The 16,976-nt window shown below is 35.7% G+C and overlaps 1 long non-coding RNA gene across 1 annotated transcript in view; it reads left to right on the top strand.

Annotated features, from left to right (window-relative positions):
• Positions 1-16,976, top strand: part of LOC111925399 (uncharacterized) — a 218,009-nt gene that overhangs the window by 110,073 nt on the left and 90,960 nt on the right. The window contains exon 5 of the long non-coding RNA XR_015288283.1: positions 3,769-3,871. This is a non-coding gene — a long non-coding RNA (uncharacterized LOC111925399). The remainder of the gene's footprint in view (positions 1-3,768; positions 3,872-16,976) is intronic.

Here is a 16,976-nt window from a genome sequence, read left to right as displayed (position 1 = left end):
CCTGTATTTTGAACATAACTGGACTGGATCACTCTGAAACAAGCAGAATAAAGAAATGAATCAGGGCCGGACTAGCAACAGCTTTACTATGTAGCCAGTTCCTGTCAGAGCATAAAAGATTTAACCAGCATAAGGGAAGCCTGGTCCTTATTCAGCTGGCTTCAAGGATTGGCATAGTCTTGACATGTTACAAACACTCTGTAAAGGAGATACAACCAAATCAATTTGACCAAATCAAATGCAATTGAAATTAATAAAAAAAAAAAGAAGAAAATTTGGGAATGGACTGACTACAACCAAATGTATTCAGAAAAAATGAGGCATAGTGAAAAGGACTGAAACTTGCAAAAATATTTGCAATTAAAATCCCAAAATAAGGAAAGAAAGGTAAAGAATGAGGCTGGAGAAGAAATTGAAGGAATAACATGCTAAAAATAAAGAGAAAAAATTGTCAAAAACAAAGCCAAAACAATAAAAGTGAGTGGGATGATACGAAGGGCAGGGAAGTGGACCAAAGCTTGCCTAATTAGTCCTCATTGAAATCTTGGAATCAGGTAAAAAAAGTGTAACTAACACTCTGGAAAGGAGAAATTATCATATTAGATACAATTTTGAAAAAGAAAAGAAATTTAGAAATGGAGTAACTACAAAAAAAAAATACTAAAATGAAATGTGCCTCAGTGAAAAAGGAACAAACCTTGCCAATTTTCTGGTTTTTATCAATTGCATTTCATTTGCTCTTATCTCCTTGCCAGTGTTGCTTCACTTTCTTCTCTAATTTCAAGATTTCTTTCCCTTTCCTGAAAGGAAGAATTTCTTCCAAGACAGGGAATGAAATCTTGTGACTTCAATGAGGATCAAGTGGGCAAGCTTTGGTTCGTTTCCCTGCACTTCAAGTCATCCCAGTCGCTTTTATTATTTTCACTTTGTTATGGAATTTTCTCTTTTTCTTTAGCATTTAATTTCTTTATTATCTTCCCCTGCCCCTTTGTTTAATTCTCTTCCCTGATTTTGGGTGTTTGATGGGAATAATTTTTGGCAAGTTTTGGTGCTTTTCACTGCACCTCATTTCATCTCAGTGCACTTGGTTGTAGTCAGTCCACTTGGAAATTTTCTGGTCTTTTTCAATTGCATTTCAGCTGCTCATATCTCCTTGCCAGAGTGTTTGTTCCACTTTCTTCTCTGATTTCAAGATTTCTTTTTTTAAAAAAATGGTATGAAATAATAAAAAGAGAAAAGAGTTTAATCAAATGCTCTGGAGTGGAGATATGATTAAGTGGAATTCAGTTTTTAAAAATATAAAGGAAATTTGGCATTGGACTGACTTAAACGTACTGAGTTGAAATATGATGCAGAAAGGACTGAAGCTTGCAAACTTTTTTGCCATTGAAATCTTGAAATCCAGGAAGATATTTAAACAGACAAGAGAAGGAATTGAAGAACAGAAATTCGAAAAAAAAAAAAAAAGGGTATGTTCTGAAACAAAGTGAAAGCAAGAAAAGCGAATGGGATGGCATGAAGTGCAGGGAGATGGACCAAAGCTTGCCCACTTGATCCTCATTGAAATTGCAAGATATCATTCCCTTTCCTAATAGGAAATTTTTTCTTTCAAGGAAGGGAATGAAATCTTGAAATCAGAGAAGAATGTGGAACAAACGCTCCAGCTAGGATTTATGATCAAATGAAATGCAATTTGAAAAAAGAGTACAGTTGGCAGTGCATTGATCAGAAGAATATTGACTGAGATGAATAGAGGACTGAAATTTGTTAAAATTATTGGCGTTGAAATCCCAAAATCAATGCAGAGAGGTAAACAAAGAGGAGAAGAAATTAAAGAAATTAAATGCCAAAAAATAAGAGAAAATTTCAAAATAAAGTGAAAGCAATGAAAGAGACTGGGATGACATGAAGTGCAGGGCAATGGACCGTACTTGCCCACTTGATCTTCACTGAAATTCTTCCTTTCAGGAAAGGGAATGAATTATTGAAATTGGAGAAGAAAGTGAAATAAACTACCTGGGGTGGACTTTAAAGGAATTTAAATTCAACGGAATGAAATAAAAAATATTCAAAAAATAAGTGGTCGTAATCAAATGTATTGAGGTGACCTGAAATACTCCACTTTTGTGTGGCTTTTGTAGTTTCAGTATCTCTGGTGGTCTAGTCTTTTTGCTTTCTAAAATCTTAACCTTTAGGCTTGCGCATGCCTGATCACGGCCCTAAAACCTGCCTCTTGTGGAGGTGCAAATCGCAAGGGTGTTTCCTGGGAGAAATGTATGGAGGGGGCAATTTTGGGCTGGTGCCGTGCTCCCCTTGGCATGCATCTTATAGTATCAGTGTGCCTGGAGCTGTGGGCTTTGTGCTTTTCTCAACCCTTACCCTAAGTGTAACCCTAACCCTAAGCAGAGCGCTAAGAGCTGCATCTTGCTGAGGCTGGTGCCAAGCAGAAATGTGTGGAAGGAGCAATGCTGGGGCAGTGCCGTGCTTCTCCTGTCATGCCTTTTGGAGTGTCAGTGTCTGTGAAACTCTAGGCTTTGTGGGTTTTTTAAGCCTAACCCTATGCATATCAGTAAAAGTGGACTTTTTGGCCCCAGCACATGCATGGTGGTAAGAAAGGTGTGCAGGGAGCACTTTTTGGGCAGTGGGGTCTCCTTTTTTAATGTGAAATGGACTAAATCTTTCCAAAACGATACTCATTGAAATCCTGAAATCAGATAAGAAAGTGAAAGCACGGGACAGGAGAAGAAATTGATGTAATGAAGTGCTAAAATAGAAAGGGAATATTCTGAAGTGAAAACAATAAAATTGCATGGGATTACATGAAGTGCAGGGAAATGGACCAAACCTTGTCAAATTGATTCTCATTTCGGTTCCAAGGTTTCATTTCCTTTCATGAAATGAAATCGCTTATTTTACAGGTTCATCTCAATTTCCTGCAGCCAGTCTTCATACCTGTGAATGATTGCACCTTTTCTGATTATATCCATTCTGGAGTTCACATTTCCAACTTGCTCACATCTAGTGCTCTTTATTGTTTAATTCACAGATTATCTTGGAAAACACATGTTGTGCTAAGTCAAAGCAATTTCAGTGATTGTGAAGATTATTGAGTTTTTGATTAAATTACTAGTAAACACTCCTAGCTTTAATTAGTTCAGAGGATGTGAAAGACAGGGAGAAGGAAGACAGAGGTAGTTGCTATGAACTGTTTAGACTTTCAATCGTTTTTAACAGAATGCACCTTGAAAAACATCTGTGCTCACCGAGGTCAGTGCAAAATCATTAATTAACATGAGGTGATGACAAAAACTTTAATTGGTTTTGACTCTAAAGAAAAACCCTTCAGATTTTGAAAGCAAACTAGAATCTTTGACTGTATTTTCAATGTAGTTATCAGAGTTTCAGGTGGGTTTTTATGTATGTTTTTTTCTCACTATTGAATAGAAGTATGATTAAACTATATTTTTTTAACATTTAGTTAATCTTTTCTGTTGTACTTTCAAGCAACCATTACCATTGGATTTTTTTCTCCTCTTTTTCATGAATTGTGTTTTCAGTCTGTTTTGCATTTAGCAAGAGTTGGATTTTTCTAATGCATTTAATCAAAACTGTTTTCCTTACAAAAATATGACCTTAGTATAACTGAAGAATAGATAATGGCAAAGTAGGGTGGGAAGAATCTCAATGTATAAGTTTTCAGGAGACGTTTTGATCAAAGGTATGAAAGAAGCAAGATCTTATATATATATATATATATGTTTTCTTCAGCCTTCTTATTTAGCCTTTTCTCAGAGGATGGGCTTGAGATATTGGATCATTCTCTGGACTCTGCCATCAATTGTGCCCTTCCTGAGCTGTGGATCCCAACTGGGTAAGATCTTATTATTAAAGACTTAATAGTGTGGACTGGAGAATGTGCATTCCTTGTCTGCTAGACTCCTTTTTATGCATGCTGCATTGTATTTTGCAGTTTTTTTTACACCACCCCGTTGACTGTTTTCAGGTTAGAATTCACTAGGGACTAAATTTCCACATGAATTTTGCCATTCTCTATTTGTGCAAGTTGCTTTATTCCCATCAGCATGTATCTGTAATGATCTTTGTACTCCTCTTTTCCAAGTCATTGTTCTAATTACTCTGGAGTTATTTTTTTTTTTCCTGGGTGTATTTGCAGTTTGTTCCAGCTTCACTTCTTTCAGTCTCACGAGCCTGTTATCTTCACTGTAATCTGTGGTGAACAGTACCAGAAACCCCTATAAGTTAATACACAGTCCATCACAGCTTTGCTGTGAACCACTGATCTTCTGAAAATGATTATTTTTCTTTATTTTGCACCCAACTAACATCAGTTTCAGCTTGAATGATTTTCTGTAGCTTGCTTTGAAAGTGCCAAATGAAACAGTGCCAGAGGCTGAGCTGTGCAGCACCTACAGCATCTCCTCTGTTTGTAAGGCCTGTTACCCTGCCCTAAAGGCGTTTAGATGTGTTTAACAAGCTTTGTCCTTGACAAAACCATGCTAGTTCCTGCTCCAGCCTTTTTTAGATTTCAGAAATTGTTTTTTTGTTTGCTTTTGTGTGCTCTTATCAATTCCAGGCTTGGATTTTACTAGGTAAAACAGTACCCTCTTCCCCTAAAAGAATAAAGAATTTAAAAAGCGAAAACCCCTCCAAAATAAACCCTCCCCTCACTAATATATTCTAATGAAGATTAAAAGACAGAAAATCAACATTTTAAAAGTATCAAGCAGAGCTTCAATTCAATCCCATGCATTGCAACTTGAACTATGTTCAAATATTTTTCTAGATGTTTTTAATTTTATGATTAGAAGATGTGATTCTGTATTAAGAAAAAAATAAATATTTTGATTGGTAACCAAATAACTTGGAAATGGATTATCAGTTATTATGGTAATCAGAAGCTGTTTGAGAAAAAAATGTTTACTTCCCAGAAAAATTTTTATGAAGTATTTGACTAAATATCTTTCTATATAAACATGCCTTCATAAATCATGATGGAGGTGTAACCACAGTTAGGCCACAGATGGTTCACTGATCAATTTCTAAAATTTAGTATTTTGTAGCATTTCTTTCAAAAAAGAAAAGCCAAAGGAAAGCAAGGCTGGTGTTATCCACTGGATCCTACTGTACAGAACTCAAGGGCAGTCTCATGTACTTCTCTTAATAGCTTTACAAACGTTTCATGTCCTTCCAGCATTCTGGTTTCCACAAGTTGAAGTGTTGTCAGAAGATATAAGATAGCTTCATTTTGCCATGACACTACATATGTATAAGAAAAAAATTTAGTGTCCCTCAGTCACAGGGATTTGAAACAAGTGTCCTTCAGGGTCTGCAAGGGTAATCTGCCCAGTGTAAATTTCAATGAACTCTGGCAGAAAACACTGGGGCTTTCAATTGGCTTCATATGTATAGGCTGAGTGGAAGTGAGTGTCTGTAAGTACATTAGAAAACTGGAGGAGAAGAATCACAATTGTGTTTCCTACCTTTTTAGTATTATATTATGTAACGTTTTTTCTGTCTTACCACTTTTAAATCCTTCCTACAGATGCTTTTGAAAAATTCAGCTTATTTTTCTTTGTCTTCCAGCTTTTACATGAGATTATGGTGACTTTTTTAAAGTCTTTCCTCTTTTGTTATTTGCTTTCACTGTGTTTTTCTGACTTTTGTTTTCTCCCTATCTGCCAAACGGAGTGGCTCATTTAGAGCTATATTTAACGACACTTTTTACCAGCTCTATCGTCATTCCTGGAAATAAGGTAGCATTTATATAATCAAGTCATGCTGTAGTCACTGCTTTCCGGTACTTGCAAGGTAAAATGTAAATTCTATTTGTGATTCATCAAGATAATTAGAGCATTTGCCAGAGTACATGTGGGCAGGTAAGTACACACACAAGTTAGATAATTGGGTCAATAGTGAATAATTTGTCCTTAGAAGAACTTAATTTAATAAATATAGGTTTAATCTAAAATGAGATGCCCTTTGAGGGAGAAGTTTTTGCAGAACTTAGTGTTTCAAAAACATCTTGCCTATATTAGAGAAAAAAGGAGATATGTATGCCCTTTGTCTTGGACACAGACATTTAAATTACATTTTTTATGATCAAGTCAGATATTTTAAAATATTTCTAACTGAACAATGCTAGTTATAGCTTGAGACCCTAATTTGGAGATCAAAAATTTGGTCTCATAATCTGAGGGGGTTTTGTTTGGTTGTTTTTTCTTCCTATATCATCTATATCTATATCTATATCATCTATATCTATATCTATCTATATCATCTATATCTATATCATCATCATCTATATCATCTATATCTATATATCTATATCATCATCATCTATATCTATCTATATCTATGTTTAACTGTCTTTGAACTTTTTCCTTTGATGTAAATATACTGTCTAGGTGAAGAATGAGGAAGAAGTGGAATTATGTATGTGTTTATATTATTTCCCCCCCCCGCCCCCCCGAAAGAATGACCTTCTGCCTCTTTGTTAGGTAAGTGTAAAGCAAGCCTGGCACACTGGGGAGGTGTCACAGACTGACAAGACAGAGTACCCCTGGTACTTTGCTGCCTTCTGCAGGGCCCTGCCTCAGGCAGTTTGTGACTTCATCTGTGTCCAGAGCTGTCCTTGAGAGCAGTCAAATACACAGAGCAAGGATTCAAGAAACACAGCTGTGCATTTCCAGAGCAGCTTGCAGGGTTCCTTCCAGCATTTCTCAGCAGTGCTTGCTCTAACCCAAAACTGAACCTCTAACATCACAAGAGGGTTTTCTGGACTATCACAATAAATAAAAAACTCCACTACCTTCACTCCATTTCCAGCCTTTCAAATGGAAACTATACTGACAGAACATATATCACCGAGCATCCATACTCCAAATTTGAATGTGATTATTTTCTGCTGCACTTTCTGTAAATGTTGTAAGGAGTGAGAAATTTTCTGAACAGAACCCTTAAGTTATGGGCTATTGTGCTACTTATAGAACTCCATCTCACTCTGTGTTGGTTACAAATTTTCTTGTTTTATATGTCATTAAGTGAATGTAAGATGTGAAATTACAGAAAATAATTGGAACTTCACATCAATTCAATAACTATTCTCTAACTTCTTACATAGACCAAGCATGTTCCTAAAATTACTCTGATCAGCAAGATCTCAGGAAAAGCTAGACTGGCTTTCAAGGTGTTACAATTTTGTTCTTTCCTTCATAGACTTTTACGGATATTTGGGCCACTTAATTTAATAAATGTAACATTCCACAAACAAAAATAAAATAAATTTATTAATATCTAAGTTAATCCTTTAACAAAATAATTTAACAGTAAATTTTAACAGTAATTTCTCCTTCCAATAATCATAAGTTTAGATGGCTGCATCACTTAGTCAGTAAGAAGGTATAAATATTTTCATGAAAACGATTCATTATGTATGGTAATGATTCAAAATGGGGAAATGAACTTCCTTCAAAAAATTAATCCATTTCCTTCCAGTCCTTGTTCATAAATTTGTTTTTGTCCAAATTAGCTTTTTCTCGTTTCTAGATGTGCTCATTTTCTTACCCTATGCTTTTGTACTAATTTTAACATTGCCAGCTAGATTAAACAGCACTAAAATGATTTTTATTTAGAAAGAAATATAAAATTTAAAAACCCCTGTAATTCTTTTGATTGCAATTTCCTCTGTCCTGCCATACCCTAAAAGGAGTAGAGATAGCTGTACTTTAAGTTCCAATGAGAACTCAATAAAAGTAGAGATTGCATATCAAGAAAAATTCAAAGAAATAATACTGTAAAATAATTTGTAGCCAAATGTTTCCAGATTCAGTGCTTATTATTATCAATTTCATATAGAATGTAAAATTATTTTAATGTAAATTACTGTAAAGCTAGGAGTCTTAAACAGGATTCCATTGTACTGCTGTTTTTCAAATGAGTTAAAATCATAGACTCACAGAATGGTTTGGATTTGAAGGGATTTTTAAAGATCATCTAGTTCCAACCCCCTGACCATGGGCACCTTCTACAACCCAGACTGTCCAGAGCTCCATCCAGCTTGGCCTTGAATACTTCCAGCAATGGGGCATCCACAACTCCTCCTCCCCAGGAACCATCAGGGCAGGGTGTTGGAACTGAGCTTTTTTGGTAACACAGGAGTGACATAAGGATTTCATTTGCTGTTGACCTTGTTAAAACACAGGACAAATACACAATATCTGCTTTTAAAAACAAAGGGAAAATGGGAAAGTGAAAAAAACCACGAGATGGTACTGGTTGGTGTAACACTGGCTTCTGAGCACACCACCTCTGGATGCTATTGTGTTTACTTGTAAGCATCTGGAGGGACAATAGTTTGGGGAGAAGAATAATCAATTTGCTTTGCAGATGTTCACCGGGGGCTTCTCTCAGGCATGAGTAATGGGGAAAGCAGAAGGGTCATACAACCTCATTATTCATTTTCCAGGTGTAAGTGGCCATTGCAAGGCCCTGTGAGCTATGTGCAGAATTCATACACGTAAACCCCTGCTTCTTTCCACAAAGAGATTGAATAAGCTGAATATAGCCTGACTAAGCTGTAGACAAAAGATATTTATGGAGAGATTTGATCAGATAGTTCTGAAAATGCACCAAAAAGTCTGCAATGAACATGGTTGAACTGTGTGTCCTGATTTCCAGCTTGGTGACTTTAAATAATCTTTTTTGACTCCTACTCTGACTCCTAGAAGTTATTTCCCCCCAGTATTCCCCTTAAATTAAACTTTTAAAATTAAACAATTGGAAACAGAGAGGATATTCATAATTTAACTGCTAAATTTAACTTCTAAATGGTAATTCTATTGTGAGTTTTTAATGTTGTCAATGTGATTTTTCAAAACCTATCTTACTTTACGTACCTATTAATACCCAGGCAAACAGCCTGACAGAATTGTTTCCAGCTTGGGTGTGTAACCATATCTTTCCTCTTCACCACTCCCTCTTTTTTTTGGGGAAAAGGATGGAGGAAGGAAAGATGACTGTACAGCCAACATACAGTAACTGAAAGTGTGTGTGAGTGTGTGAGACAGATTACACTATATGCATTTGAGGGCATCCTCTCAACCTGTAAAATCTTCATTACCTCCCTGATCTGGGGCACAGAACTAGCAAAGCAATAGAGCTACGAGGTCATTTGTTTATATGCTTTGTGAGTCGCATGTATGATAAAGTAATTTGCAGTTGCAGTTTTGATTGGCACATCCATTTGTAAATGTAGGGAAGGGGCATAAAATTCAAGAAAGGTTCTCCTTTTTAGTACATTCCCTTTTTATTTAATTCCTGTGTGTAATAGTTTTTATATTCTACAGGCTTTCACCTATCTCTTAATACTATATTTAACCATTTCGTGATGAACTAATTTCATTTTCAAAATATGAAAATTATAGGAGAAAGCTTTTTTAAATGGTCTTTATCTAATAAAATGAATCATTTTTCACTTATCAAGTTCAGAAATAAAATTGCATACAGCTATTCTTGCTCTACTAAATGAGAAGAGGAACAATATTTCTTTTATTGCCTGTCAGCTCTGAATCACTTTAAGTGCACTGTGGGTGGACTGTGCTCCAATACTTTCTTTTCAGCACAGCACCCAAAAATCAATTGGGGTCTAAAACTCACCCTTTTTATTAGGGTCTAACTGGTGACTCAAAACAGTAATGCAGCTATAACCTATGATTTTTCTTCGAGCAAAGTAATATTTTGTTCTGATTTGTGCCTCAGTTCTGCTTAAAGTGGGGCATGTCTCTTTGTTCCTCAGCTGATGCTTGCGAATTTGCTGCTAACTAAGAATAGTTCACTGTATTGACTGTGCTCACTGTTAATGCACCAGAATGTGAGGTCACCCAAGAGGATTTTTTTTCTCCTCTGTAATGTGTTTTTAAAAAATTGTTAACTGCAGAAATGAATTTTTGCCTTCTGAAATACAGTGTGTTTCTTAAGTGAAAAGAAATAAACCCCAATTTGTAACATCGTCTATACACTCAGTATTCAGAGCACAATTTCACTGGAGGGGAATTTGGCTCCAAATTATTTATTGTAGAGCTTCTTAAGAGCTACAGTCTAGAAAAAAAAAAAGTATATCATATGACTCTGAAAAACATACACCCATCTTGTCTACTACTATTGACATTGGAAGGTGAATAGCTTCATGAACTATTCATGAACTAAAAATCTGGTTCATAAACTGTGGTGAGATATCTATTTTCTTGCTTCTTCACTTGTAGACCTGTAATATGTGGACATTTTATTTTAAAACATACCACCTGAGTGAAAAGAACGGTAATAGAACCTGTGTAGTATGTGCTGAGTGGTTTGATACTAGAGATTTCTATATGTATTAATCTAACAAAATTAAAATGATAATGCTTTGCATTATAAGAGCTGCACTGTCTTTGTCTTGCTAGGTCTTTCTTATACCTATTTTAGAAGAAAGACCTTTCTAGAAGATCTGAAAGATCTTTGTAAAAATATCTCTCATAAAATAGAACAAATATAGGAGAAATAACCCATCACTGCTCAGGCTGCAAGATGTGGCTGGAGGTCATATAGGTATATCTTGGTTGATTTTACATGGGATATTTTGGTACTGTAGGCGTTGTGGAGCAGTGTGGGTTGTGGGAACCATTTTGACTAAGGCCTCTTGACAAATTTTGCTGGCTTTTGAAACCCATGAAAACTTTTTAGACAGCTACCAAGGTAATATGTGTCCATATTACCTGAATTTGTACCTCTGAAATAAAGACCAGGTGTACTGTGAAGACAGTCAAACATGTCTGTCACCATATCTTGGGCACTGACTGTCAGTCTGGCAATATGGCTAACACACAGCAATTTTGCTGCTCTTAGGTATTGTGGTTCAGATTTTCCAACAGCAGATCCTTGTTCAAGTGCTTCATCCATCATCTCTTCAGGAAAAAATAGAACTGTTCAAGTGATGACCTAAAAGCCCTTTCATTTCAAGCTAGAAAGTAATTACTGAAGGACTGTGGAAATGTAAACGAGCAAATTGTTTGAGAGATTTCATTCCTGTTTATACTTTCTGGGAAGAAATAATTCAATTTTCACTAAGAGCTGGAGACCCCGAATAACTTTTGATAAGCTTTAAGCGTGAAGAAGTACCAGGATGCTGTTATCAGTGTCTTATACTGAAGTCTCTTGCTTTGCACCTTCTCTCTTCAAGGTTATTTATTTTGCAATAGATTTTCTCTAAAGTTGGTCTATTACATTTCACCCATTCCTCAGAGAAATACATGGGGAAGAGTTAAGGATTTTTATTTGTTTGCTCTTGAGAGGAGATGAGGGAAAGAAAGAGAAACATTGAAATTGTTTTCTAGTTCTGCCTCTTATTAAAACCTCCGTGTAATTCAGTTATTCACTACAGATAACTCTATCTTGATCCTGTCTGAAATCCTTAAATGCTATGAGTCTATCTTCTCTCTACTTGCAAGTGAATGTATATCCTCTTGTTTATGCAGGATGCTCTTATATAGTGGCAGATATGTCAGCAATGATTAGTAAGTATTTTGATTTTTGAATAGAAGGTGAAACAGCCTTCTGTTCAACTAAACCATGTACACTCGTAAGAGCAGCTTTGTTTTGTGGCTGTTCACACAAAACCCACAATTGCTTTGCTTTTTTTCTGAGTTTGTGTATATCATTAATATTTTGTATGCATTCAGCATTCAGGGCATCTGCATTTGGTGCCCTCTTTCTCTGTTGAATGGCTGTTGATGCAGTTTGCTGAATTTTAATGTTTAGTGATCCTGAAGGGCTCAGGGGCATGGTTAACATGCCTACAGGTATCCTTATGCTGCAATATGAGTGTGGTTGTGGAGTGATGATCTAAGCATCAAGACAAGGCAAAGTCTTGGTTTGCGCACTTCAAGGGTTTGTTTTGCTTTGTTTCATTTTTTTTTTTTTTTTTTTTTTGCTGACTAGTTGATGTTATTACCTCATGCCTTGCTTGTAGTGGAAAGTGGAGTCAATCTCAATTGTGCTGGTGTTTTCAGACAAAGTGTGGAAAAATAGTTCAGACCCATTTGTCCTGCAGAGTGTATTTTTGAATATTTGTGCAGGTGTCATAAGCTTACAGTCTGGTGCCTTTCTGTACCAAGGTTTTGTGCAACAACATGACTTTTGTGTACAGCTCCTGGAGATTAAACTGGTTTAAAGGTTTCTATAATATTACACTTGGGCATTTTGTGTAGATACATTTAAAGACAGTTTTGATGTCAAGGTATTTTGCTGAATCCATCCCCAAAACCCTCAGTACCTTGCTGAGTTAAGTCCCTGACAAAGTGGGGAAGCACAGCATTCCTGGGAAGATAATTCACCCAGAGTGCTATCACATTGTAGTAGCATTCCTGTTTCCTGATCCACTCCCTGCCAAACAACTCCTCTCAATCTTACCACATGCACATGGCATCACCTGTTTAGCTGTCACTCTAAAACAGTAATTAAAAAAAAGCTGTTGCCTCTCTGAAACTGAAGAAAAAAACTGACCAGTTCTAATGTAATTTGGAGATCTCTTTCTTAAAAAACAAGTTATTTTTCCCTCCCATGTACTATGGGATATTGCCATGAAATATAAACTTTTTTTCCTGCACTTATCAGGAATGTTTAGACTATGACAAGAAGTTGTGGTGGTCCTAATAATTTCCAAAGAAAAATGTAAAGATAACTATTCCCCTCCATCCCTCTCCCAGGTTATGGAGCTGATGCAAGACAATAAACAAGTGCAGTTCCAAAGAAGTTTACTTGACAAAAAAGGCACCCCACATAAATTGCTAAAATTGGTGCTTTAATCATAAAAGGTCTTGCAACCTTTATTCTCAAGACCCTCTAATTAGATTGATTTAGAACATTCCCACTATAAGTCTAGCAAATTATCTTTGAAATCAGTTTAGCAGACAGCTCAGTCTTATAGTAAGGAGAATTAAGCTCATTTTAGCGGCTTTTGTAGGTGCGGTAAGTATAAAAAAATCATAATGGGATCTTAATGAAAAAAGTTAACTTTTATCATGGCAAAACATTAAGTATATGACTAAATACTTGATAATTAAATTCTGAGAAGTTGGTTAGGAGATAGTCTGAAGGTATTTTAATGCAAAATAATCTGTTGAACCTTTTCAAGACAGAGCTCAATAGGAAAATATGGGTAGATCTTAATTTTTCATAAGGAATTAAACCTTAATGGAAGTTAGAACTTAAAATGAGAAGTTTGCTGCTGATGGCTGCTTCCTATTTATCCTGTTTCATCTCAACTTTTGGAACCTATTCTCTTTTGTTGACTTTGGGATATTGCAGCAATGGAAGAACCATTCTTATTATTATTTTAATTAGAAAATATTATGTTTTCATTTTATGTTTCTCATGTAGTGTTAGCTGGTGAATTGTTATATCCCAAACTGATAATGGATGACATTAAAAACACTGACAATGTAATATTTGCTCTTCTAAATCTAGTGAAAAATATTGTTGTACAGTACTAGAAGTTTGCTTTTAGCACATACAATTCTTAATGTTGATCTCTCTTCTGCTATTTTTTTTCATCAGGAACACAACTGATCACTTGAGGGGTATTGTCACCTGCTTTTCTGCTATGATAATAAAGTGATGATGATCATCCAAAAAGAAAATTAACCATTTCTTCAAAAACATTATTTCTAGCAATAATATTTTGGTACTGACCTGTTGACTTGCTGATACTGAGATATCTTCCTTACAAGCATTAAGTTCTGTTGTTTCTGCTGTTGTTCCACAGCAACTGTACCCATCAATGACTTTTTGACATGTCATAGAATCATGGGAGGGCTAGAAAGGGCCTTAAAGATCATCTAGTTCCAGCCCTGCCACCTTTGGTGGGAGCACTTTCCACCAGACCAGGCTGCACAAACCAACCTTGAACACTTCCATGGATTAGTCATCCACCACATCTCTGGGCCTCCATGGCCTCCCCACCATCACAGTAAAGAATTTCTTCTTTACTGGGTTGCTTGTGTCCTGCTGTGACATCCTTCCAATAAATGGTGAGGTGGCTGAAGTCCCCCATGAAGACCAGGGACTGTGAATATGAGGTTGTTCCTATCTGTCACAGAGACATTACCTGCTCAGTCTTCATGGGCAGGCAGCCTGTAGCAGTCCCCGACTCTTCTCTGTCCTCCCTTAAATCCTGACCCATAAGCTCTTGGTTGGCTTCTCTTCCTATCTTACTCATAACCTGGGACTTTTTATTTTAAAAAAAGTTATTATTTTTTAAGATGTGAAAATAAAAATAATAATGGGGTAAATCTAAAGGTAATTCTGAATTATATATAAGAATATATTCTAGACAGTCGAATCACAATCCTTGAAGTCTTTTCCATTGCTACCTGAGTACCTGAGATTGTCTAACTCTTTGATTATCAAATAATTTATTTGTGATAGATCCTTATGGATTTCCTTTTTTAACTTCTAAATAACCAAGTGAAAAAAATGCAGGGCAACACTGCTTTCGTTTACTTAAGTATCAAATAATTGAATTAGAAGAAGAGTCAAAGAATTAGGGATTATGGATAGGGGATGCCATCACCACAAATTCAGAAATTCATTATATGCATTTTAATACTAGAAATATTCTTTTGAAATATTTGTTTGTTGCTGTTTTTTTTTTTTTTTTTTTCTTTTGTGATAAGCATTGTATAGGCAATGAACATTCTTATATAGGGCTTATAGAGGAGCATTATTTTCAGAAAACCAGAAAAAAACCACTTCACTTTCTCTTAAAATGGAAGATTGTCTCTTATCCATGTTTTTTGTTCTGCTTGTTTGTCACCAGCTCAGTTAGAGACATTTCAGTGCCTATCTTCTCTTTCAACAAGCAATTCATTGTATTTATTTATTGTATAATTTAATATATTGTGTTATTGTATTACTATATGTTGTATTATTTGAGTCATTGCCCCGGGTATTCTTTCTTCTTCAGATCTACTGATCAGAGCCAGTGTCATACTTAAGACTGAGTCCTTGGGTCACATTTTCCTCCTGTATCTTTTGCTGCTAATTCAATTAAGCATGCAGTCCTTGGAGAAAAAGAGGCATCTTTAGGCTACGGCCTGGAATGAGCAGAACAAGCCATTCTCAAGGTATATGTTTAAATATTGTGGCAGAGTGTATTGTGGCATGTTCTGATGTTTCTACCTTATCAAAACATTCTAAGGAGACAGTTTCATTGCCTGTAATTGACATTTCCTTAAGCAGTGACAGAAATATTCAATCATCTCTGAAGGAATAATTTTATCTTTTCAAAAATATCTTTACTTTCAACTGGCCTAAATATGTGGACATCTCTTGATGATGATAAACACTGCCTTGCAGCCTCTTCCAAGAGCAAAGTTAGAAGTAACTTGAGTGAGCACAATTCAGAAAAGTATTGTGGCCTCCTCAGATTCACAGACTCTGCTCTTTCAGGAGTGGTATTGCCATGAAAAAAATGGGCAGAGAGGGAATCTGCTATGTGGGTTTAAAGGGTAATGAGCATTCTGACTGACTTCTTAAACTATACTCCTGCGGTGTATTGAAGTGTTTTTTCAGCTGTGAAGGCAGAGACTTTAGAAATTACTGAGTGTTGATGTTCTCATATAGTTCCTTAACCCCTAGTAGGCTGGATGTCAGATGAAGAAGTGCAAAAGCACACTGTGGAATTATTTAAAGTACAAGGCAGGAACAATGACAGGCTTTTTGCATTTTCATTACCTTGATTTCATGATGGTGTACAAGTGTCTCATGTATACAGCAACATTTATTTTATTTCCTTCTTTTTTTTTGTTTTTCTGTCGGTGTGAACTCATTCATTGTCACAGGTGACTGCATTTAGATGTTGTGGGAGGAAAGCAATGAACCTTGTTGCAGAACAATTACATTCAGGAAACATGTAGTCCAAAGGTTTACCTAGTCTACTCTGTGACATACACATTATTCACATTCTTGCCAATTGTAACATATTGCAGAAGTTTTAATTGTAGATTCTCCTCCTGTGAGTGATTTTGGCACAACAGACAGGTGACAAAATTAAAAATGCATGCTGCAGTATCTAAAAATCATCCAGTAATCAGCCAGCTGCAATCAGGAAGTTTAACATATGTCCAAATAATACTATGTGTATTGAGTCTTAATAATTTATTTAGACATAAGAAGTGGTAGTTTTGTTAAGAATTATGATAATGACTTGTGCTACCTTAGTACAAAATAGAAGCCAAATTCCTAAGATGCATGTGATTTGGTATCAGGGAATAATTTCTCTGCCTGGAGAGTGTTCAAATTTAAGGTTGTACCAAATAATTAAATAACTAATCAGTTCCTAATTGCAGAGCATTTTCTATTAATGGTGTATTTTTTTCAAGGGAAACAACCTTACTTTGATGTGTTTTTTAATTTTTTAGCCTTGGTCAGATGCAGTAAAAAGTACATTTTCTTCCACTGAATTGGAGAAATAATAAATAATGGATATGCAATTCTGTTGGGTTCCTGATTTTATGTAAGCATGAGGTATAGACATCCAGAAGCTATGTGACTGATGGTAAAAATGGTTAGAGACTGTACAATGTAGAGGGTACACTGACCATCATCTTCTGTTGCCTCAGCAACACAGTTATTAATTCTGGCCAGTACAATTCAGTCTCCTTTGGTTTGGGTTTTGGTTTATTATTTTTTTTGTGTGTTTTTTTCTTTTTTTTGTGGTTTTTTTTTTTTTTTTTTTTTTTTTCTTTAAATAAATTGGGATACACTATCTCACTGGACAGAACCAGAATTTCCACAGGATTTCCTTCTGAAGTTAAGGGCTGTAAGAATATTCAGAAAATGTATTTTTATGTGTTTTCTCAATTTTTGTACTTAAACGCTTACTGTTGATAATCATCAAGGGCAGGAACAGGTGGCCAAAA

Source organism: Cyanistes caeruleus, chromosome 1 (assembly GCF_971803275.1).
Source record: "Cyanistes caeruleus chromosome 1, bCyaCae1.hap1.1, whole genome shotgun sequence".
In the NCBI taxonomy this organism is placed as follows: Eukaryota; Metazoa; Chordata; class Aves; order Passeriformes; family Paridae; genus Cyanistes; species Cyanistes caeruleus.
Note: the sequence above shows the minus strand (reverse complement) of the source record. Positions and strands in the feature narration are given on the sequence as shown.